The 26832-nt window shown below is 32.8% G+C and overlaps 1 long non-coding RNA gene across 1 annotated transcript; it reads left to right on the forward strand.

The window, feature by feature from the left end:
* Positions 1-2871: 2871 nt before the first annotated feature.
* Positions 2872-7571, forward strand: LOC143051185 (uncharacterized). Its single transcript, XR_012970634.1, has 3 exons — positions 2872-2963; positions 4246-5416; positions 6836-7571. It is a non-coding gene; the product is annotated as an uncharacterized LOC143051185 (long non-coding RNA).
* Positions 7572-26832: the final 19261 nt, after the last annotated feature.

A 26832-nucleotide genomic window follows, 5' to 3' on the forward strand; every position in this document is an offset into this window, starting at 1 on the left:
CTCCAAATGTTCGTTATAATATTAAATGTATATAAATTGATTTTAAGATATAAAAAAGTGACCTGTAAAGTATAAACTATTTTCATATTTTAAGCATCAGACACCGATCCACCACCTAACTTAGAAACAAAAGTCCACAGAAAACGTCCATCAATACAGATCGTACAGGTAACATTAATGTTAGAAATCAATTTGACTGCATTAAATATAATTACTGAGATGCATTTCTGATATATATGCATATATGAACACCATAAGCAGTAATATTATTTTTTTTAAAGATTCCGAAGCTGGTAAACCGTGTACCTTACCACACAATTATTTTCATTTACCTGTGTTTTTTCATTGTATATGGTTGCTTTTTGTTCAAGGCTATTTTTTTCTTTTCCCCAAATTGTTTAACATCTCACAGAAGAATAATACTGTTGCCTTGATTTATTCCGCTCTTATTTAATTGATTTCATATTTACATTGTATCACTGATCAAACTTGTTCGATCAGTGCTTGTTAACTATTGTCAATATATCTTTTGATTGAGTCAAACCATTTCAATTCATATTTTAAAGTGTGTCTGTCAATGTTGTGATGCTACACTATTGTTTCAGGTAAGGGTGAAGGTTGGTAAAACGTTTAAACCCGCTGCATTTGTTTGCACATGCCCTAAGACAGGAATGTGATGTTCAGTTGTTGTTGTTTGTTGATAAGTGTTTCTCGTTTCTCGACTATTATAAAGATTATAGTGTTAGTGTTCCCGTTTGAAAGGTTTTACACTAGTCCTTTTTGGGGCCCTTTATATAGCGAGGGGATGTAGACCTTACTTTGACCTATAATGCTTTACTTTTATAAATTGTGACTTGGATTGAGATGTCTCATATGCACATCTTCTTACATATATATTATATATCAGTACCTAAACACTGATTGACCATCCACCAGAAAATAATACTTATTTAAATTTCGTGCGAAACTCCTTGTTGAAAAAAGCGTTATAAGCAACGCTGAAACCTCTTAAAACATACGAAAACAAGATAACAAATTTATTTTCTCTCATCTTTCTGTTCTTTGACCACATAGCCTTTATTTTACAACAAGCATGACCTTCGGCATTATTAACAAGTGGTGCATGCAGAACCCTGTCGTCGTACCTGGTCTTGCTTCTTATTTTTTTTTATGATGCCAGTCGGTCAGTGGTTGTTTGTTCTTTGATTCTTATAAAAAAAATAAACAATGAAGAACTATTGTTAGATGATTGATTTTCATGTGTTACATAGCAAAACTGCATTTCTTTACATTACAGTAACGGTAATAATGATATATTTATCGATATTAAACTTCTCTTCAGCCTTTTGAACAAATTGCGTTTAAAGATATCACAGAATCTGCAGCACGTGAAGTAATGCACTATGAACAGACTTCACCCACCTCTCCTGTGGATATATTTCAAACTTCAAACAGCTATGTAGAAAGTAGAAACCTGTTGAGGTTTGAAAACAACCTTAAGCTTTTTAATGAGATACCATCGGATAATCATACAGGTAATATATTTCAGAAAGAGTTTAAATCTAATCAAATAACTAAAGGAAATCGTTTACATTTTATATAGACAAGTTTTTTTCCCCGGGATTTTCTGGCTGCATTAAAGACGCATTGGTGGCCTTCGGTTGTTATCTGCTATTTTGCTTCTAAAAAGAAGTGCTTAAGTGCAGTTATTTGGTTATTCAAAGAGTTTTGAAATGGTCTCTTATTTATGTGATAAACGTTTCATATACAGTACATAAAGTATGTATTTTCATGCGAAAATACAATTTTTCGTCATGTCTGTTAATGCTTAATATATCAAAAAAGATGCGGTATGAATGCCAATGAGACAACTCTCTACAACAGACCAAATGCCACAGAAATTAACAACTTTAGGTCACAGTACGGCCTTCAAAAATGATCAAAGCCCATATCGCATAGACAGTTATAAAAGGCACTGAAAGGACAATGTAAAACAATTCAAACGAGAAAAACTAACGACATAATTGATGTACAAAAAATGAACGAAAAAAAAAATATGTAACACAAAAACAAACGACAACCACTGAATAACAGGCTCCTGACTTAGAACGGACACATAGATACAGAATGTGGCGGGGTTAAACATCTTAGTGGGATTCTAATCCCGCCTAACCTTGGACAGTGGTGTAACAGTACAACATTTGAACAAACTATAAAAATCAGTTGAAAAAGGCTTAACTCATAGGTTTATATACATTTAACTGTAGATGTCAATAACTTGAATACAAAATACATAGATTGTATAAAGGACAAAAGGTTATACAGTAATCATGATAAGAAGAACAAAGCATTGGACAATTATAAAGGTATTTAATTTGTACTGTTTTATTATGTATTGCATCGTTGTATGGTTTAGTCATACACAGTCCTATGTTTTTTAAAAGACGTGTAATAACATTTATGTTATGTGAAAGATGACACTTAATATCTTAAATTTAATTGTGTATGTGACACTCCATTTTAACATTATTATCTCCACCTTTTTTTCTTGTTAGAACTAATGTTTAACAAAAATTACACCGTCATTGATCCAATTTCGTTTATCTATGTATCGGGAAATCCATTATTCAAAATACTAGCTCGTCACCCGAATTCATTAACTGGATAGAAAGTTAAGTATAGGATCATCCGATATTAGTTTTTATTGTGTGTTTTCAGATATTACACAAACGAAAAATAAAGTGTACCGAAATAAGGGAATTATTTGATTTTTATGATTTCATATGACTTTTTGTTACATCGATCCATACATTTTTACCGTACTATATATAAAAATGATATTAATTATTTTCATACCATATACCTTTCGTTAGGATTGAACAACTTACTTCTTCGATGTAATGGTTTTGTTGTAAATTGTGTTGTTGACAAGAGATTGCATACTTCAATAACGACATTTGCATGTAAGTATTTTAAAGGGGCATTAGCTACGAGATATATAAAAAATCTAAAGTTTGATTTTTTTCTGTTCAATCAATAATGAAAGTGAAATAGTGAAATAACTATTCGCTTTTTGCAGCCAAAAAGGTTTAATTTTGTCAAATTACGCTAAGAAACATTGATAATTAGTTATTCACTTGCAAGTGAATGAGTCGACCTCTTTAAATCCGTATGCATGTGAACTTCAATTTAACCACTAGCTAGAAATTGACAACGCATGCATTGTACGTGTACTGGTAATTTAAAGAAAAAGAATGTCAACAATGAAAGTGAAACTACGAAAAATCTTTTGAATACTAATTCGATGCACATAAAATCATTCTTATACGGTTAAAAACAATGAGAAACATCTATTTTTAATCTATAAAATAAAATCAAACAGATCTATACAAATCCAATTGCACGTGTTGGTTTAATCTATTCATATCTTTATTTATGTTTACATCGCTTATATGGTCATCTGAGGTCAAATCGATAGTTAATTAGATGGCGTCTGGACTAAAATACACACGAAACGAACCTATATATTATCTACCCCATGCCCTGTAAACTGTTTAGTTTAGACTTTTGATAGTTTGGATAAATGATTTACATTGTTATAAATCAAATATGAGAATTTGAGTCAAATCGGTGACCATGAATTTGACAGCTAGTGCCCCTTTAAACTAATATATATATAAAGGATTAATACTCGATGCAAAAAAATGTACACTATGCACACACATATACTGACAGCAAAAGGAACGACGCCGTTCATTTTTATAGGAAATAGTGTTCTTCATTTGCGAGTGACACTTAAGTTCTCAAGATTCTTTCATAGCTTTTAACTGAACAGCTAGTAAAATAAACGTATTTTTTCCGACTTAGTGACATTTGTTTTACTAATGTAAGTGGACGATCATATGACGTATTCTTAAAAGCTAATCACATTTTGTAATTACTTTGCATAACATAAAGTAGTTTAAAAAACAATTTTTCTTCAAGTACCATCAGTTTCTCAATAAGTTTTAAATTATTGCTTCCTCCGTGCTATTAACGCTAATTTAGAAACTGTTTATACAGTTTGAGAACATTTAACGAATAGGAAAAATACAGCACGCATAACTTACTATGTGAAGGCGATTTTTATCTATATTTAAATATAGGACGATAAGGAGAGCATGCAAATATTGTACTTAAAAACTTGCACTTTGTTAAATAAAACAGTTTATCCTGTATCATATGTATATATAATATTTATTCCAGCAATACCACTTGATACCATTCTTCATTGGAATAAAGAAATGACAGATTTTGAGACTCTTATGTTAACCGTTAATTACGTTCGGCTACATACAATTTCCTCCCAATTTTGGAAAAGGATTTTCCTACCTGTGATTGATAATAAGTCCTCGATGTTATGTCGGTTTTTATTAACTGTGATATCAAACGTCAAGACACAGACACATCAGGAATATCGTACAAATTTGATGGAAGGATTGTGCAATGCGATGGCTAAGCAAGACCCAGATACTTCCAAAATTATATCTTGGTTAATAACAAAGATTTATTTTTCAAAATTAAGTTATAGTGTAAAAAGAAATATTATCGACATCTGGCCTGCAACAAAGTGTAATTGCATGGACAAAACACGTTTGTTTTGTTCTAAAACAATGGCAATAATAGTCGAATTGGATGCATTATGTCCTGAGTTACCAAACAGCTTTTGGGAAATAGATGTGCAGTACATATGTAACGGAAGGGTGAGCAATAGCGAATGTTCTAAAGTACACGATCATCTACAGAATTCTAGTAGTACAATTCATTTGCCAAATAAGATATCGATATCAAGTGTAGACGCAAAGCATCTTTTTCGATGAGCACACAAACCTTTCTTTGATTTGTAAATCATCGTTAAAATCTACTGGTTTTGAAACGAATAAACACAGAATTATTCAACAATCATGTATACAACTATACTGTAAGAAAAAGGGGTTCATACCCATTGGTGACAGTCATTTTCCAAGAACTTTCATCGGAATGCAGACAGATGTTTTGGACGGCAGTCCTCGTCTTCTATCACACTTGAGGGTTGGGGATCAGATTGGAACAGACGGATATAAAAGGGGTACACTTGGAGGTTTCGTTCAGGTTCGTGGAGATAAAGCACTTTTGACATGCCTTCACGTATTCTTGAACGTCGATGAACTTGCATCGGACAATATTTCACTAGACGACGGAAAAACAGTGGAAGTGAAACTTTATAGGAAGAATAGGAGATCAACTAAATGTGGTAAGATAAGAGATATAGCATTCGAAATGGATAATGCCGGTGAAACAAGCATTGACGCAGCTTTGGTTGAATTACAAAAAACCAAAATTGACAATTCTGATTACGTGGATACGAAGAATAGACGGTTATCATTTACTGATCTAGGTAAGTCCTGATAAGCAGTCGTTAATCTTATCTTTTTAACATACTTTACGTATTAAAGAAAAAAAAAAAACATGATGGACATTGCTTCCAGTACGTTCATTGTAATTCTTTATTTTTTATGACCTCTTTTGATTTTTCAAATTCTGTTTCTTTGAACAGCGGTATACTACTGTTGCCTTCATACATGCTTTAAAAATGCCGGCTCTAACATTTATGCAAATTTGTTTTGGCGTTTATGCACTGACAAAACACTTTACAAAGTTCAATTTAAGTATAGCTTCAACACATTATTGTAGTTGTAACTTCGTATTGTTGTTACCTTTCAACTTCCATGAGCGTCATTGATGCGTTTTTTTAAAAGTTGAAACGTTAGTAAATAATTAAAAGCCCGGTATTTGTAAAGATGTTTCTAAAGTAAAGCTAGTGAAACAAATTTGGTTTCATATTACTTTGATATTGGTATTCGATTTACGAAAATCCAAAGATATCAAGAGGATATCAGAAATCAAACACCAGATAAACTCGTTAATAATGCTCTCCGTTATGACGTCATTTACTAGATAGAAGGGATCGCCTGTATCCCTGCAATATTAACGGACATTAACAGTCTTAGTGGTCGTCGTTATGCAGGATAGGCTAGAAATATTGTTTGTTCTGTAGGTTCTTAATCACAATTCCCTAGTGGCAGCAGTGCTGATTGTCAATTATGATAATTCAGTTTTCCTACCACTCGCTAATTAGATATAGGAAGATGTGGTGTGAGTGCCAATGAGACAACTCTCCATACAAATAACAATTTAAAAAGTAAACCATTATAGGTTAAAGTACGGCCTTCAACACGGAGCCTTAGCTCACACCGAACAACAAGCTATAAAGGGCCCCAAAATTACTAGTGTAAAACCATTCAAACGGGAAAACCAACGGTCTAATCTATATAAACAAAACGAGAAACGAGAAACACGTATATATTACATAAACAAACGACAACTACTGTACATCAGATTCCTGACTTAGGACAGGTGCAAACATTTGCAGCGGGATTAAACGTTTTAATGGATCCAAACCTTCTCCCTTTTTCTGAAACAATAGCATAACATCACAACAAAGAAAAACATACGATAAAATATCAATTGGCAGACTTAACTCAATCAAAACATGTAAACGAAAGTGACGATGCACCTAAACAACAAATGATGATCACGAAAACCAAAGATTTTGACGGAAATGTATCGAACTCGAAAGTTATCTATTCTCAGCACACACCAATCAACGTCGAAACTATAAAAAAGACAAATCCAATGCCCTTAAAGCTAAAGCAGTTCATTCTTAAATTACAGATACCTTCATGTTGATGATTAGATACATAGTTTTTATTCAGCTTTTAGTTAAATTATAATTTTTTACAATTAAATTGTACAGGTATGAAGTCAGAGTATCTAAATGATAGCTGGGTTGACCACAAAGATCTATGTTTCGGCCTAGCACGACCAATTTTACAAACTGCTAGCGTGGGTGCGGTATCAGGATATTGGAATGCAATAGGACCTTCGGCTATGGAAAATCAAGCAAGACATATTGAATTGGAATCAATCGAGGAAACATACAGTAAAGCAATTCTCGACGAAATTAAACGAATCGTAGAAGTGGTTATTAAGGCTCTCAGACAAATTCTTATAGCAATTTATCCGGATGACAGTACCATAAGAAGCTGTATAGAACGTAATTGTGAGCCGAACATATCACCTGAAATTAAAAACATCGTTTGTGATGTTATCAAAAATATTTATCCAAATAGTAATCGTACAAGTAGTGTTGAAATCGATAGATTAATTCATGAAATGGTTTTCTGTACAACACAGAGTAGATTTTCGGCAATAATAGGTGACGTCCACATGCAACAGGCTTTCCTTCGGCAAACCGGTACAAATATGACTATAAGAAGAACAATGCGCAGAGTATACAATCAGCTTTACATATCAAATATACCGTTTCGACCAGGTGACTCAGGCACGTGTATATATGTCCTCCGGCCAAAACAGGGATGTATAGGAATGGCAATTGCAAACCATCCACTCAATGGATGTATTGCAACTCCCATATTGGACATACTCAAACACTTCAAATTGAGAATTAAATAAACATTTCAAACTCATGAACCAGGACTAGATTTGATGTAATGTGTGTCCTCTTTTTTTTTCTTTACATTTTTTGATTCATAAACTTCAATATTTGTCCAAAACATCTCCTAATCGAGGTATCATTAAAATGTCGTACTTTTCAATTTTTGTAATTTCATCGATTTGCGATATTTTACTAGAATACGCTAAAATTTCTTATTATGTTTTCTTAGTTTTACAATCAAAACAAATATAATTTTTTACCACAACTACATCTTTTTGTATCCAAACATCCCTGTTTATGCAAAATATAGAATAATAAAAAAAAAAAACCTAACTCTATTGAAGGCAAATTTAGGAGGTCCATAAAATTCAATGAAAATAAAAATCAACGAAAAAAACTGCCGTATTCCTGACTTGTTACAGTAGTTGTGCGAGGATAATGTTAGGATCAACCTGGTTTTATAGCTTGCATGATCTCCAACTAGTCAGACAGTAGTTTCGTTATATTGGCAAAATTAGGTTAGTACCTAAAACACACATATAAAGGTGTGACTTTAGTTGGACATCCAACATTCATTCAACATTGTGGACATATAAACCTCATACCTACACCACAACAGATTGCAAAATTCAAACGAACATACAAAAAAAAAAAAAAAAAACAAAAACCCAAACAAAAACGGCGAAGTCTGGATCGAGTTTCAGGTTATGCTTAAAATTGTAGTAAACATACCGAACTAAATTAAAGGCAAGTAAAATTACCTCACTTTAAACCGGTGCCTTTACAGCACCGATCCCCGAGATTCGACAATTTTGTTACTCCGTTGATGGCTATTTGTTTGTCTTTGAGCAGTGCTGTTTTTCTTTTTTGAATACAAAATAGTAAATTTAAAAATAGTAAAGGACACATCTATTTCCGGATAATGCTTGTGAATAGCACATGGAAATTCATTTGTCAAAAAAGTGGTTTACATAACCGATCATGCCACAAAAGCTTTAAATGAAAGGATTATTTTGGTTGCAGTTTTTGTGGTCTATTTGGTGCCTCCAATGACAGTGCAAAAAATGAAACACACGAATAAAAAGTAAACACTAAAAATTGAAACGTTGAAATCGCGTACCGATAGATAAAATCGTAATGTTAATTGTTGGAAAGAAAATATTTTATGTCATTATATCTATCGTATATTTCCTACAATTATAAATTATATTTGTAAAAAAATAAATAAACCAACTTATATTTTCAAAGTGTTTTTTAATGTTCAAAACTTTATTTCATAATTTCTTTCAGCTTTGAATCACAATATACGGAATTATTTACAATTGCATCCGTATCCGATTCTTTTAGTAAGTTAATTTTAATCGTGTTTCTAGTTTGAGAAATGCAATGCTAATTTGTCAATAAACGGGTAAATAAAGGCAAATATAAATGAGCTTGCTCACTACTGTTGTTCCAAAATTAAACAAATCAATTGGACGAAGCACTAAATTTACACAAATCCGCCAAAATATCCCTACGCCAAAGTTTCCAAATTTTAGGTGTGGCGTACTTTTTCTAAAATTGGATGCAACAAAAGAACTTTAATTACATTTTGAGGTGAGGTATTTTAAAATTTTGAAATATTGATATATGTTTTATTTAATTATTACCGAATGGTGCTGAAGATGTTAAAGGAACCGGTTCCAGAACAGGTAGTTGGCAAAAAATTTCAAGAAAAGACTTAATAGGGCTTGACAAAGGATTTCCAGACGATCAAGGACTCAGAATCTCAAAAAGGAAAAACGGCGTAGAAGATCGTACTTTTACAAGACGTTAACAGAAAGAAAAACATGTCGTAGAAGGTACATACCGTACATAGTATACACTTTCATGGTAAAAATAAAAAAAATATCTCTGCACCAGCTTGCTTGTTACTACACAACACAGATCAAGTTTGAATTTGGGTTGAGTCACTGTTACCGTTTTAGAGAACTGCCAATTTAAAAATGGAAAACTTTTCGTTTTCGTTTTCCTACTGAAGGTTGTCTCAATTAAATGTTTTGATACTTATACACAATGTTTGATGTCATCATTAGAACTGCATTGCAGTACCTTATTCCAATATTCAGAAATTCTTTCTATATGTTCGGATAGTCTATTTGTATGGTGTTAGATATTCTAATGATGCCTACCGTCTTGGATATCAAAGTTTCATTTCCGGTTGATTAACATGTATAGCTAATTTGATTATCTGATCGTTCATGGTTCATTCTATAATGCAATGTTTGACAAGTTTCACCGACATAATACATTCTCACACAAGGCACACTCTATTTCGTATATAAAGTTAATCTTGGAACAGTCCAAAGGCTCAAATGATTCCGTGAAAAAGGTTGTGTCTGTTAAATAACTAGTGAATTCCGGAGAATATTAAGCATATTGCTTGAGCACTTTTTTCTTTTTGTCTTCTGGCTATTTGATATAATGGGAGCCGATTCACTAGAAGCACTAGAAAATGTTAACAGTACATTGTTTAATTATTCATGTAATGCTTCATTTATGCAGACATTTAGATCAGATCCTCTTTTTTTCACAGCTTTCTTATCTGTATGAGAAAAAAAAAATGATGAATTCAATGCTGAGCATGTTGATTACAATATTTTTGTTTTAGCTTAGGCTTAGTTTGTTACCCCGATTTTGTTTTTTTGTCCATGGATTTATGAGTTTGAACAGCGGTATACTACTGTTGCCTTTATTAGTAATATTTAGCTTATATTATATAATGAACGCCATGCAAGGAAAAAAAAAACTCTTAATGACTGTCCATCTGATTCTCATTTCTTGACTATTGTTTCCTCAAATCATGTGATTTGGCATTGGTTTCATGAATATACTTTAAGTATCAAAAACAGAATGAGGTATGATTACCACGAGACAACTTTCTACAAGACACAGAAATTAACAAATATAGGTCACCGTATGGCCGTCAACAATTTGAAAAGCACATACTGCAAAGTTAGCTATAAAAGGTCCCGAAATGACAATGTAAAACAATTCAAACGAGACAACCAACGGCCTAACTTATGTACAAAAAATGACCGAAAAACAAATATGTAACACATAAACAAACGACAACCCCTAAAATACAGGCTCCTGATAATTCAAACCGTTCAACACAGTAATTGTAGTCAGTATCAACTGAAGATGTCTTTTGGTCGATCCTCTAGAGATAAGATACAATAAAAAGATTTTTTTCGAAGATGAGTTTTATCCAGGGATGTAGAGACTTACAATAAGTTGTATGGCTTGCTACTGATCCGATACGAATCCATAGATGGTTAGCAAAAGTCCAAGGCTGAATCCCTATGGATTTTACTAACCATCGGTGGATCCATAGGGGGTTAGTAGTGAACCATATAACGATTTTATCCCACAAGGGATACACTTCTTGTCTTCTTTGTTCTTGGATGGCTCAAAGTGCCAGTTTGAAATTTTACAAAATATATAGTGAAACCCTACTGGATACCGCTTAATTGACGATGGTACCCACTTGGTCTTTTAATGTCCATAAAATTAAATGATCGTATGGACTGTCTAGATATACAGATCGTATCAAAAGGATTTTCCAGAAAAAATATCATTTTTGATATCTACGAACGTCCTAAATTGACACTTTTCAACTAGAAATCGTTGAAAATTCAGATAAAAGGACACAGGACGATGGCCCGCTGATTTCTCATTCGTCATACAATTATACGTGTTGCTTTAGTCTTTATTTTCTATGTTGTGTATTGTGTACTATTATTTGTCTGTTTGTCTTTTTCCGGTTGAACCATGGTGTTGTTAGTTTATTTTCGATCTATGAGTCTGAATGTCCCTTTCGCATGAAACTTCACAGTAGTTTTTGTTTTATAATACTTCACTTTAAAATATCATAAAATGTAGTTAAAACTACAAGAATTGTGATTTGCAGGAATTCAAATAAATTAGAAATAAGCAATAGACAGTTGCAGCATATCATAAATCGACGTTTTTATTATATGGCTTCTTACACACACCTATGACACAGTGGTTAGTATGATAGTTTAACTTTCATTTATGAAATTACTCAATCATGCAATGAACACTGCTCAAGACATTGAAAATTTGAGAGAAAGAAAGCGTATCTATGACATGTGTATCGTATTTCGTCGTTCCACTTGATCCAGTTTGAGGCGTTTGCTTGCCTGAAGAAGAACTGAAACGATGAAAAAACTAATAGATCTGGTGAACGTATTGATTTGATTTTTTTTTCAATTAATATAAAAACAAAGCATATAACGGTCAATTTTCCTCTGATTATTCTCCCCAGTAAACCTTGTCATTGAAATCCTTTTCATATTTTGGTGTTACAATATAAGTTGAATGTTTTGCTACTGACCCCCTACGGATCCATAGAGAATAGTTAAATCAATATGGGGTGAGGCCGTTGGCCGCGTCTCCTTTGGATTATACTAACCATCTATTGATTCGTAGGGGTCAGTATTGAACCGTATAACGAATTTATCGCACGCAGGACTTTTCCGGCTGCGTTTTGTAGACAAAATAAACAATGAAATACCACATCAATAGATGACGCCACCATTAATAAAAGACGTGACGTCATGAACCCCTTATGAAATTTAATACCCCCTACGGATCCATAAGGGTCACCACGTGACGTCGTTTAATCAATCACCACGTGATTAGTTACCCGCGGTGCGATAACCTGTGATATTGCGAAGTTTATTATCAAGAATTCTAAATATAGTTGTAATTAAAACAAGACAGAAAACATATTTATATAACTCTTTATTCTACTTTGGTTGGCAACGACCAGGATTGGAGCTGAGTCTGTTTCATGTAATATCACTCCGAGTCATCGTGTTATATTTCAGTTGTATTTACAAAAACATGCGATTGATTGTTTATCTTGATAACACATTTATTTTGCCGGGTAAAAAGTGAAACTATCATTATCTTTCCTTTACCGCTTCTTGTTGGACAGGTAAAATAAATATATTTTAGAATTTATTTGTAAATATTGACGGAATTACTCCAGATTTTCAAGCTTTCGCAGCACTAGTGTTTTTATCACTATATTTGACTACGGACAAATGGTTGAGACAAAATTACATACATTTTATAAAAATTTAAAATGAAACTAAAATTATGATAAAAAATTTACAAATATGTATTACGGAGATTTGTTTTGTCGATATTAATAGTTTATCAAGTTAGCTTTCATAGATCTGATACATTAACTAAATACAGGATAACGTTCTAAAACGGTTCGTATAAGATCTTGACAAATGTTGAGAAAACATGGATTGTCATTAAAAGTAATCTTTATTGCGTTTCAGTGCTTTTTTTATACTCGTACTACAATTTTCATGTGAAGAGGATATCTAGAATTTCATCACATTACACAATATTGACTAAGAAATTGTTTTGTTTTACAGGTTTGAAGTCATAGTATCTAAATGATAGCTGGATCGACCATAAAGGTCTATGTTTCGGCCTAGTACGACCAATTTTACAAACCGCTAGTGTGGGCGGGGTATCAGGATATTGGATGGCAAAAGGAGCTTCGGCTAAGGAAAATATAGCAAGACACATTGAATTGGAATCAATTGAAGAAACATAGAGTAAAGCAATTCTAGACGAAATTAAACGAACCGTAGAAGTTGTTATCAAGGCTCTCAGACAAATTCCTATAGCAATTTATCCGGATGACAATGTTTTACAATCAACAAAATCTCATTTTCACCACTATTTGTTTTTTTTGTAGCCAAACATCCCTATTTATGCGTAAAAGAATAACAATAATACCGAACTCCATTGAAGGCAAATTTACAAACGAGAAGTCAATAAAAACTTCCAAAGTCAAACGCTATCAATTAACGAAAAACACAACGGCCATATTCCCGACTTTGACAGCAATTTTCCAAAGTAAATGGAGGAATAAACCTGGTTTTATAGCTAGCTAGGTCTCCCATACTTGTCTGACATTTGCATATAGTTCCGTTGATAAAATTGGGTGAGCAACACAAACAGACATTACAGGTTAGTGCGACATTAATTGGGATCAAACAACGAAAATTGTGTTCATATACACCACAGATATACAAAACAACAGACTGTAAAAATTCAAACAAACAAACGAATAATTATTTCAAAGACGCCAACCAAAACGGCGTAGTCTTGAGCGATTTTCAGTTTAATCTAAAATGTATAGCAAACATACCGAACTCCATTGAAGGCAGAAACAATAACATCAACATGATCCGGTTCCTTTTACATTTACAGCACTATTCCTCGAGGTGAGGTATTTTGTTTGTCTATCGCCTGCCATACTGTTTTGTTTCGGGCATATGACGTTTTTTTCTTAAAAAAAAAAAAGAAATAATAAAATTGAAAAATTGAAAAGGACGAATATATTTCTGGATAATGCTTTCTTACAGTACCGATAATGTCACAAAAACTTGTATTTAATAACAAAATGGCGAATTTGTTTCTAAAATTTTGAGAAATAGAACTATAATTACCTTCAAAGCTAAGGTATTTCAAAATTTTAGAAACAAATTATAGTACTGATATATCTTTCATTTGAATTTTTAGCTGCTTCCGGTTAATGAGATAAAAGGTACCGGTTCGAGGTGATGTAGTTGTGCAAACAATTCCCGAATAGATTTGATACTATATTAAGGATTCTGAGGCTGTCAAATCAAAATATCGTTCCGGACTAAGAAGTCAAAAAAAGGAATAACGGCTTAGATAGTTATTTGACAATGAGGTCACCCAAAAAAAAACTAACTTGTTATAGATAGTTTATACCGTACATAGTATACACTTTCTAGGTCATGTAAAAAATAGAAAAAATTGACGCAAAATATAAGCGACACTGTAAAAATACTTTGTATCCAAATTGCACCTCAGAACCTACCTGCTCAAGCTTGCTTATTACCATAAAACACAGATACAGTTTGAATTTGATTTTAATTGCGTCACTGTTATCGTTTTACAGTTAAACCCGTTTAAAAATGACAAAAAATCGTTTTCGTTCCTTTACATACGTTTCCCTTAACTAAATGTTTTGAAACATACAAAATGCTTAATATCACAAAACTCAGATCAAGTTCAAATTTGGGTGGCGTCACTTTCAGTTATGTCCGTTTATAACGCTATGTTGAAACCAGGGCATCATCTGTGTCCCTGGTACTTAGATGACTGCTGTTGTCTAATTTTAGGTAATCGTCTAGAAATGATACGTGTGACGTTGTTTCTGTGTTTTTTAATCTTTAGTTCAGAAGAATTTTATAAGCGGGATCCCATAAGAAAAGTTGCGGATTGCTGATGGAAAAACATCTTCAATATTCTTCCATGAGGAATTAACTATTTAATGTTCTTGTTTTTGCTTAAAAAAACTACGACCCATATAGTAATAAGAAAATTAAAGAGGTGGACATTTGGTTCCCATAGAAATGGCAATCTCCTGTAACGATAATTCCCCCAAATTCAACAAATATGGTATCTAGGAGAAAATACAGCATACTGATAACTTATTCTTCGCAGGTGTTCTATTTTGGGAATTATTTTTAACAAATATGTATAATTATATATCAAAGCAGTTTATATTGTAGCGTATGGTATCTTTTTTTTTGTAGTCTTGTAATTTTTAATTCTCCATAAGGTATTGTGCAGTAAAGTGTGGAAAATCTGAAGTTTAAGATATAATTCATTTCTTAAAACTATCAAGGTTCTTAAGTCTCCACAAGGTCTTTAAAGTTTTGGAGAATTCACATATGGTTGATGGTACTTCGGTTATCCCTCTTTCACGTCGCATTCAATTGTGGTTAATCTAACGGATAAATCCTTCTTAGAACATGATGATTAGCCGTTGATCTTCCATTGTTTGTACGGGGCCTTGTGCAGATAAGGTATCCAATTCAAACAAGGCAAGTCCTCAGATTTGTTGTTCAATAGAGAAATTTAATGAAACCATAAAAGACTTGTGATTAGCCAAGATTTAACTTTATCAAAGGTTATGTCTTGCTACGTGGGATTACCCAAGTATTCATTTATTCTTCATTCGTTGATAAGACACTCGAAGTTATAGGATTTACATACAAAAACAATATTGATAGAAATTTTGTCCGCAAAGAACAATACACTTTGTGAAGACACTCCAGACATCCTAGCCTCTGTGTTTCTGAATACAGACAAAGGTCAAACAATTATACAGTTTGTCAACTAGGGTATTCTACGTTTTATCAACAGTCTAATTGTTTTAACCCAGTGTAATAGAGTGTCAAGTGCAACTTTTATTCGTTTTCCCCATATTCTGGCATAATCCTCGACGAAATCCATTATCATTTTATAGATTTGAGTCCAATTGATATGTTGCTGATTTTGAGACAATGATATATCATCTTCCGGAGATGTTCATGTTGAATTATATAACAGTGAGTTGACTATGGGTGTTACTGTAAAATTTTACCTATAGCTCAACCTGTTTTTAAAATTGACAATACAATAGGGACATTTAAATTGATCAGTTGGTATTGTTAGATTTAAACCTACCTTGATTCTACCTGTACTTTTTTATTTACCAGTTCCAACCTTACATCATGCTTTTTTTCTGAATTTTTCTTTACCTAAGATTTTTCTTTTTTAAAATTGATAGGGAAGAAAAAAGTTTTGGTTTTCATTGTTTCAAATCCCCAATATATATGATTTATCTATATTTTACCTAAAATTCTAAATCAGTAAAATATTTGATAAATATAAAAAATCCAGAATTTTATAATGACTATTTCCAATTTTACATTCACTTAAAACATATCCTCACGGTAGGAATATTTTAGAATATTTTACTTTCATTTTTCACTTTATCACTAGATTAGACTATATCCATTGCATTAATTCAACATTTTATTTCATTTCCAAGATCCCATTTGAATGGTGAATTATCTTAAGTTTGTAATAGATCCCAAAATTAATAATGAATGTTTTTAAAATCACATTTAAAGCCACAGAAACATGTTGGATGAACTCACACTATATCTCCTACTTGAATTCCAGTTTTGAATATTTTAAATCTTTATCATAACTAAATCCCATCTTATGAAAATTGAATTTTCTTGAGTGAACACAGAATTTTATGCACAAAAGTCCTACTGATATAATAGTAGAATTCAAAGAAAAAAAACTGCAAGGTAAATAAACTCCAAAATTATTTCGAATTTTACATGTACAACATCATATGTAAGCCCCACAAAACAGTTTGAATGAATTATTTCCTCATTGATACCTTCTTGAAGAAAACTAATCACATTTCAAGAAGCAAAATTAATATAAATAGTCTGAGAAGTGAATTCAAATAAAATAAATCCAATATTGTATGCACAATGATACCAATATATTTCAAACATTGCAAATAATAATCCAAAATGGAAATCTTGAAGGGTCAGGTGAAGAAACGAACAACATATCCATCTGGAAATTTAAACTGTAAACACCTGAACAGCTATTTCTTGTTTCACTGGGAGCTGGACAATACTATGTATAAGGGTTAGAATTTTAAAGAAGTATGTAGTATGTAAAAACAGTTTAAATTTTCAAACATATTAACACGTAGTTAATTTAATCTTTTACTGATTTAGAATTTTAGGTAAAAATTAGATAGTCATATATATATATATATATATATCAGGGATTTAAAACAATGAAAACCAAAACTATTTTCTTCCCTATCAATTTTTGAATAGAATAATCCTAGGTAAAGTAAAAATTTAGGAAAAAAGCATGCTGTAAGGTTGGAACTGGTAAATAAAAAAATACAGGTAGAATCAAGGTAGATTTAAATCTAATACCAACTGGTCAATTTAAATGTCCCTATTGTATTGTCAATTTTAAAATCAGGTTGAGCTATAGGTAAAGTTTTACAGTATCACCCATAGTCAACTCACTGTAAGATCACCGGTAATTACATGACTATAGCGCTTGTAAATATATGGAGAGTGTAAATAGCAACTTGAAAGAGTGGTGAAAATCATGTAATGCCTGTGTAAAGTTGAATATTTTAGGTGCAGTGGTTTTGGAGTCGGTGTAACTATTAAATGATTTTAAAATGTTTTTGTCCCTCGGTTAGGTTTCATATGAACCTGACCCTTTTTGAATGGTTCATTGAACTGTGTTATGTTCTCCGCTTTGGTCTTTTTTTAAAGATACTATTAGCAATAGGGCCACTATATTTGGTATATGAAATATCAAATAAAAGAAGGACGAAAGATACCAGAGGGACATTCAAACTCATAAATCGAAAATAAACTGACAATGCCATTGCTATAAGTTGTTCATGTCTGTCTGACAGGGTTAATCTTACTACGACCTTGAAGTTTATCGGAAGATACAAAGACTTGTTAATAAATATTCTAGATCTGTATCAACTTCACAAATAATACATGATGATCCTGAAGTATAGATTCTAGGTACTGAAGTTGTTTTGCAGCTTATGTACGTTTTATGATATTTGTTAATTGTAAATTGTTTTTGGTAATATCCTTTTGGCGTGGATCTGCATCCAGCCAATGTGTTGTTGTACTGAAGTAATTTTTGTATTCTTGTCTCTTAGTGTTGTTTATGTGCTCTGTCTATATTCCAATTTTTTCTTCGTTTTGATGTAACATAATGTTGGCTGCTGTAACCATATGTATACCCATGCTTTAAAAAAAAGTGTGTGTGTGTGTGTGTGTGTAGGGGGTATACCGTCTTATCTCTGTCTGTCCATCTATCCATCCGTCAGTTAGTCAGTCCGTCCGTCTCATAAATGTTTTCGTTGCAATTTTCTCAGGAACTACAATACAAGGATTTCTGAAATTTGGTTCCAGGGGTTATATATGTCAACTATACTGTGTGATGCGTTTTCAGATTCATCGCTTGACAACTTCCTGTTTACGAGACACTTGTATCATTTTCCACATGAAAGCCAAGTTGAAAATATTCGCCACATTTTTCTCAGGAACTACAATACATAGATTTCTGAAATTCGGGTTCAGGGTTTATATATGTCAGCTTTTCTGTGTGATACGTTTTCAGATTCATCACTTGACAACTTCCTGTTTACCAGACACTTGTACCATTTTACACATGATTAGCCGAGTTGAAAATTTTCGTCATATTTTTCTCAGGAACTAGAAAACAAGGATTTCTGAAATTTGTTTTCGTGGTTTATACCAGTAAGCTCTACAGTGTTAGTGGAAGATATGAGCAAGCAAAATCGAGGGAATTGTGCAAATGATGATACAAGCATGAAAATTACCACAAAGCATCATTATTATATACTTTTTAAGAAATAACTGCTGGCCATTAAAAAATTATTTTTTTTCAAGATGGCCACGGCCATTTTCTAAAATGGCTGTTTTCTTTAGTTTGAAAATACTGATCTTTCTGGAAAACTTTTCTTTGAACTTCTTTTAGTAAAAACCAATTACCTGGTTTGGTGGATACCTTCCGTACATCGCATATTTATTAAAAACTAATATTTGACATATCCAGTATTTGCCCATGCGCGAAAATGTAACAAAATTCTCTCAAAAACATTTGAACTATTTAACATATATTTAGTGTTTTGGGATTTCTAATGATATTATGAATTGGTTTAATAACATTTTTTAAGGTTATGATACACATGTGTTTAACACTTTTGCGCATGTGCAAACTATTTATAGACATCAAGAGCAATTTGTATGCACTACCAAGCATTTCTCAGGTATTCGATGGTTAAGGCGAAAATGTGGTTAATCCCGGAGAAACATCAATTGTAACTGCAGATCAGCCACTTTTGGAAATGCCTAATCAAATTCAGTGGGAATGGCCTGATTTGTAAGGAAAAGATAAATGTATCATAATGTTTGGTGGATTGCACATTGAAATGACTTGTTATAAAACTCTGGGTGATATATTGCGTGATAGGGGATGGACATTTCGTCTTACTGAAGCCAATATTGCAACACCAAGAACAGCAGATTCTTTTTATGTATTTTCAAATGTACATAGAACTAGACAGGCGTATCAGACAACCGCATGTATTTTGCTTGAATTGTTAATTTCGGATTATGAAAGCTCAACTCAGAATGTATAATTATTTCATGACTCTGTGTCGTTCAATGAGTTAAAAGACTCGTGTAAGGAAATAGAGTCATGTCGACCACAGTTTAATTCCTGGCGTCCAATTATGAAGTAAGAACTTCTTCTGATTTTGGTATTATGCTCATTTCATGAGTGAGATTTCGTACTTTTCAAAAAGTCCATATAAAGCGCGAAAACGTATTGTTTTAGGTCTTGATGGTGTAAATTATGCTAGATCGTTACCGACCGTCTCCGAGATATGACTTCTCTTCCCGAACATCAATCACAGGTGGCAATGGAATTTGAAAATGAAAATTTCACTGTCCGTAAGACCAGCAAATGTCTTTCTTATGACAAAATTGATCAGGCACAAAAACAATTGTGAAGGACGATGTTGGTGCCATAGGATTAACCGAAGATCCCTTTTACAAAAATGGATGGTAGCTGGACAAGGAGTCAGTATACTAGAAGATGAATTTGAAAGATCTAGTGGTGTGGGTCATTCTACAACAGACGAACGACAAAATGAAGACTCTACGAAAACACAAAAAGATTTCTTTAAACAGCTTTAAAGGCATTGTAAAGTGATGAACGAGTTTGGAAAATCATTACTAGAAGAGTCGTCAGATTTGTAAAAAAAATATACTCCATTTAGGAAATTGTTGATTCGGAAACAGGTAAGATATGGAAATAAACTTCAAAATATTGGTCTAAACAAAACGAAGATCTTTTGAAGCAAATGCAAAACGAAGGAGAACCTGCTTTTTATAACCAAATAAAAAGAACAACTTCCTATTTTGGCCACAAAATTAAACTGGAAATGTCTTTGTCAAAAACAAAGCTAGAGAACCTTAAAAGTGATTTCGATATCTTTTCTAGACTTTTCCTTTCTTGTCACAGTAGACAGTTTTACTTGGAATATTTCTTTATCCATAAAAGCTAAACTGCTCCTCCGTCTTTATCTCAGGATGTCACTTGAAATAGTGGTAACTAATCACTGATCCAATGTCGGACGCATTTATCGTTGGTGGGGCAGCAATGGTTAATTCCAGGGCACAAAGTTTTGCAAAAATATATGATGATTATGCTAATGATGTCATACTGCCTTATATAAAATCGTGCATCGATAAGTATTAAAAAGTAGACATTGTATTTGATGTTTACTAAATGAATAATTTAAAGGCTGTGACAAGACAAAGGCAAGGTTCTTGTGTCAGATGGAAAGGTGTTGATTCTGGTAGAACACCAAGGGTTTGTAGCAGTTTTCTATGTGAAGATGACAACGAAACGAAATTGTTCAAGTTGCTTGCTGGCAAAATTGCTTCTTAAGAGACTCATTAAAATGTGTATGGTACTCATTGTTAAAATATTCTTTGCAATTTCAATAAAGATACTTCCTATCTACCCCCTTGTAATCATGAAGAAGCAGATACACGAATGTTTCTCCATGTTTGGCATGATTATGAAAAGTGTTGTAAAATGTAATTGTATATAGTACTGACACAGATGTAAAAGTTTCAGGAATTGCAGCAATCACAAAATTAGATAGAACAAATTGTGGATAGTTTATGGAAGAAATTACGTCTTTTGATGGCTTCCTGTACGTGACATATCAAATGCGTTTGGTCCTTGTGTAGTTGCTCCTCCTTTAGTGTCCATGCATTCAGTGGATGTGGCACTTTGTCGTATTGTCGTGAAAAAGGGAAGATGTCACCTTGGCTAACAATGGAAGGTTTTCCAGATGTAAAGGACGTTTTTTTTTTGGTTGAAATATGAAGCGAGGCACGATGTGTATTGTTTGCCAGGAAGCAGCGGCATTGTGATGCAATTCCGCCTACAAGAGGTTCTTTTCCAGAGCACATCTAAAGATAAGTATATCAAGGAGGAGTTGTTTGGGCTCAGCCTGATTCATGTATTCTACATGCACATGTACCAAGTCATGAACACTGGGGTTGGATGAAAGAAAGAATTTAATTTAAGTTAATTTGATGGAAATAATAACATATTTTCTACGTATTTGCCGTCATTTTTTAACCGGAAGTCACCATTTGTTTTCATTTATGTGTTGCTTTGTCGTACTTAGGAACTGTTTTTAACGTTTAATCATAACTAACTTGAATTATACCTATTACACATCTTTCAAGGATTAACATCCCTTGTGAGGTTGCTTGAAAGTATAAAAATTGAAATTTTTGACTTTTTGGTCGGCATTTTAAACCTAAAGTCACCTTTAGTTTCATCGATGTATTGTCTAGTCGTTATTTAGGAACTGTCATTTACTTTTTATCAAATCTAAAATTGGATTTTACATATAACACACCTTTCAAAGGATTAACGAATTATTGCCAATTTGTAATGACGCCATTTCCGAAATGTGTGGTGGCCATTTTGAAAAAAATGATTTTTATTCTGGCCAGTAGCGGATTTTTCTTAAGTATCATTAAGTCAACCTTTATACCAAATGTCATGGTTGTATCACGATTTGCACAATTATGTCCATAATATCTCCCACTATGTGATGTGTTTTCAAATTCATCTCCCAACAACTTCCTGTTTACCGAACACTTACATATTTTTACGCTTTTAAATTATTCACTTGCGGTGGGGGTATCATCAGTGGGCAGTAGCTCACAGTTTCACTTGTTTTGAAATTATTCACCTTTTATGTGTATATTTGTTTAGCACTCTGTATTGTCAATACAATTGAATTTTATGCAACTGTCAAACAAGTGAGAGATTTAACTAACTATAGAAGCAGGTTTAATCCATCATTTTCTACACATGGAAATATCGTTCCAAGTTAGTAATATGACAGTTGTTTTCCATTCGTTTAAATATTTCATTTAATAAATTACTTTCCGATTTGAATTTTCCTTGGAATTCGGTATTTTTGTTATACTTTTTACGTGGTTCATTAGTCATGTTAAGTTGACCTGGTTGTGTCTATTTCTCAAGTATGATAAGTAATATATCAGCTGTATTTGGAGTTTAGAATTATTGATTGGTGATTGCTCGACAGGGTTTATCAAACCTTTCTTTCATTTTTATGGTCAATATTTATTAATAGGTCGTTTTCTCAGAAACTGAAGGCAAAGTCTAACTATATGTGGTGTATGGTATATAATGTGCATCTATATGTCTGGTAGGGTTCACCTAACCTTGACCTCATATACACGAATAATTGATAACGATTATTATTGAAACCGTCGGATTACATGATTTAAAAATTAATTCAAATATGATGTATAAAGCAGGCGTTCAGCGTGTGCACCTTTATTATATGATATCGAAAAGAGGTTTAAATTACTATTTGTGGCTTGAGTATCAATGTCCTTGTGATAACTCTTGAAATGTATTGTACTGCTTGCATGAAAGAAACAAATTTCAAGCAACACTTATTTTTAATATTATAGATAAAGCTTACAACACTGAATGCCTGCATCTTCGATTTTCACGTTTATCTTATCAAATACAAAATAGCAACGTACGTTGTAAGTTTTAAAATATTTAAGTAATACAATTCCAAAGAATATACAAATTTGCGAAAGAATGTTAAATATCTTCACTTATTCATCCATTTAAGTAGCTTGTATTTGTTGAATTTGGAAGTAGACCTTTTTCAACAAATTGTCGGCATTCCTATGGAAACGAACTGTCTGCCTCTCCTTGCCGATTCCTTTTTATATTCATATAAATCAGAGTTCCTTCAGACTTTTGTCAAAAAACAAGAAGATCAAAGAAGCCAGGTTATTTAATTTCACCTTCAGCTATATTGATGATGTTCTCTCCATTAACAATCCGAATTTTTCTGATTGAGTTCCATTTATATATCCCCCATAACTAGAAAATAATTATATATAAAGAAACAACAGACACGGCATCCTCTGTCTCAATTTTAGATTTATACCTCGAATTTGACATACACAATCTCTGTACCAGAATCTATAACAAACGAGACGATTTTAATTTTGAAATGATCAATTTCCACCACCTTAGTAGCAATATACAAACTTCACCTGCATATGGAATATACATTTCCCAACTTATCTGATATTCAAGAGCTTGCAGCTCCTACTCAGACGCATCGCATCGTTGTCAATATAATGGAATTTGATGCGACTGTCATACAATTTAGAGGTTAATCTAGCCATAAAACTAGGTTCAATCCACCATTTTCAACATAAGAAATTACCTGTATCAAGTCAGGAATATGATAGTTGTTATCCAATCGTTTGATGTCTTTTGATTTTGCCATTTGATAAGGGACTTTCCGTTTTGAAATTTCCTCGGAGTTCAGTATTTTTGTGATTTTACTTTTTATATAATTTTAAATATGATGACAACACTTTCAATTTAGTCCTTTTTGGTGGTAAACTATACAACTAGGAAAACTACAATAACTTTTAGCATTGTGGGGACCGTCGAAAACAAAAACACATTCCAAATTAAAAAAAGCGTTAGCAAAGCAACCGAACGAAATAAGGTCAAACTTAAATGTATGAATGATTTTTCTCAATGTATATTACCTGTATATTAACTACCTTTAAAATATGTAAGCCATGGATTCCTGTTAAGAATAACCATGAAATGTCAATACAAAATTAAGGGAAGGAATTTTGAGGCATTACAAAGAGAAGTCCAAAGGAAGCGAAACGCAAAATTTGCAAAAACATTCTATATTTAATCTAAATAGTGAGCAAATAAGGTTGACACTGTATGTGTCGTATGAATCTCATATTTAACAGTATTATTTTAATTGCTATGGAAGCTAACATTTCATATTCAATCTAAAACTTTAGGACCCCTCTTTTTGGTTTAGTTTGTTTTTTACCACATTTGTTCTGTACATGGCAATACACCAGAAGTCGTTATAACCTTACAGCTGCTTATTGCATGTTTTCTATTCATGATTTGAGTGACATTTGTTAACTGTATCTAAATAGTTCATTGCGTACTCGATGTAGTTATGCAGGACATATTTGCGAGATTTTAGTTTAACAAAAGCCTAACAACGTATGACCGTAAAACATTTCAGAAGCAAAAATAACAGACCTTAACGAACATATCAAATACAGTTAGATTTACTCAAACTATTTTTTCTTTGTGTTGATTGTTGGATCGATTGCTAACATATTTTGATGTTATTTACAAAATACACGACAGTCACTCGGTAAACCTGATACATCGGTTGGTCTGTTTATCGGGTCGGTTATATGTCGTTTAAGAGTAAAACGCACAATTTTATGATAGACTGTGTCAAATATACAGATGCTTTGCTCATTTTTAGAATCAAATAAAAAAGATAAAAGTGTCTGCCAAAATGATATCTATCACAGAACATTTTCCAGCTGTAAAAACATTTCATAGTCTGCGCTTGCGCAGTTTTCAGTAAAACTTAAAGGCGTCACGCAAGTATGTGGTATTTATGCTTATACGCGTATCATGTTGTTTAGATAAGAGGCGAAAAAAACACATTTTTAGATATCATTCACATGTGCAGCAGGATTTACTTACCCTTCCGGAGCACTTGAGATCATCCCAAGTTTTTGGTGGGTTTCGTGTTAATTATTCTTTAATTGTCTGTGTTGTGTATTGTGTACTATTATTTTTCCGTTTGTTCTTTTTCATTTTTAGCCATGGCGTTGTCAGCTGTTTTTCGATCTATGAGTTTGTCTGACCCCCTGGTATCTTTCGCTCCTCTTTTAAAGGACACAAAATACTACTTTGGTTCTAAAAAAATAAATTGACATTGGTAAATACTTAATAATTGCAAACTAACGTGAGTAATACCACATTTTAGTGAATATTAGGGAAATAAAGTCTACTAAAGGGGTTGGAAAATATAAATTGTTTCAGTTAGGAGTTATTTAGATAACGACAATAGTGTACTGTTATGCTTTTCAATTCAAAAAGAAGAATGAGATGTAGTAGAAAACATGACAATACGGTGCAACGGTATCCTTCTAGTAAGAGAATTTTATTCTAACTTTGTTCGCATTTTATTGAAGGATATGTCACTCCAATAATATTTGTTTTTAATTCTCACCCGATATAAGGTGTGATTTGCTGTGGACACATGTGCTTGTCATTTAATTAAAACATTCCGAACGACGAACACCACCAACCCTTTTTAGGATTAGCCAACATTGTTTATGTGCAACTTATTTGAAAAAAAAATTCCAATATACATACACGGTGGGTATGGTTGTCCTGCGAGAGAACGTTCTGTGCTGGTGATTTGGTCCTGTCAGGTGCTGGTGGGTCCTGATTCTGTGCTGGTGGGTTTGTTTACATTGTATCAGAACGGCAATAAAACGACTGTTTTGTTGCTTAATTTTTCTCTGATGCGTCATTAGTACCATGCAAAGTATATTACAACAATATTACATTGCAAAAGTCGTGCAAGCTCGTTAAACGGAATTGTCATGACGCGGTGCTGGTGATAAGAAAAACGGTCCTGGTTCTGTGCTCCTATGTCCTGGTTCTGTGCCTTTATATTTTAGTTAAAAGTGGCATATATTCAAGATCATTGATGCTGTACTGTTATTGACTAATTAACTGTTGTCTGCTTTCTTGAAATTGACATTGTTGTGAATCTGTTTACTGTTATTATGAGAGAAAAAATACCCCTATTTTTTTTTTTTTTTTTTAAATTAACTGTAATCTTATTTATTGGCCTGTTAATGGAACCCTTCTTGCCCCCTTTTAACTTAAAGATAAGAAAATATGTTTACGATTTTCGGGATTACGATCATTTTGCAAGATCACCAAAATACGTTGTAATTTTTACAATACTTATATAAAGTAGATGATGTGTATGTTTGTTGTCAATGGACAAATTTCCATAAGAAACCAAAGGAAGTATGTGTTAACGACCATACGTCATCGTACGACCTTCAACAATAACCCATAAAATAAAAATGTAAAAGGTTTTTGCATAAAAATGGAGAGCAAAAATATATAGAATTTCTTTTTTTTTTTTTTTTTTTTTTACATAAATAAGGCCGTTAGTTTTCTCGTTTGAATTGTTTTACAGGGTCTGATCGGGGCCTTTTATAGCTGACTATGCGGTATGGGCTTTGCTCATTGTTGAAGGCCGTACGGTGACCTATAGTTGTTAATGTCTGTGTCATTATGGTCTTTTGTGGATAGTTGTCTCATTTGCA

The sequence above is a fragment of the Mytilus galloprovincialis genome, chromosome 11 (genome assembly GCF_965363235.1).
Source record: "Mytilus galloprovincialis chromosome 11, xbMytGall1.hap1.1, whole genome shotgun sequence".
Lineage (NCBI taxonomy): Eukaryota > Metazoa > Mollusca > Bivalvia > Mytilida > Mytilidae > Mytilus > Mytilus galloprovincialis.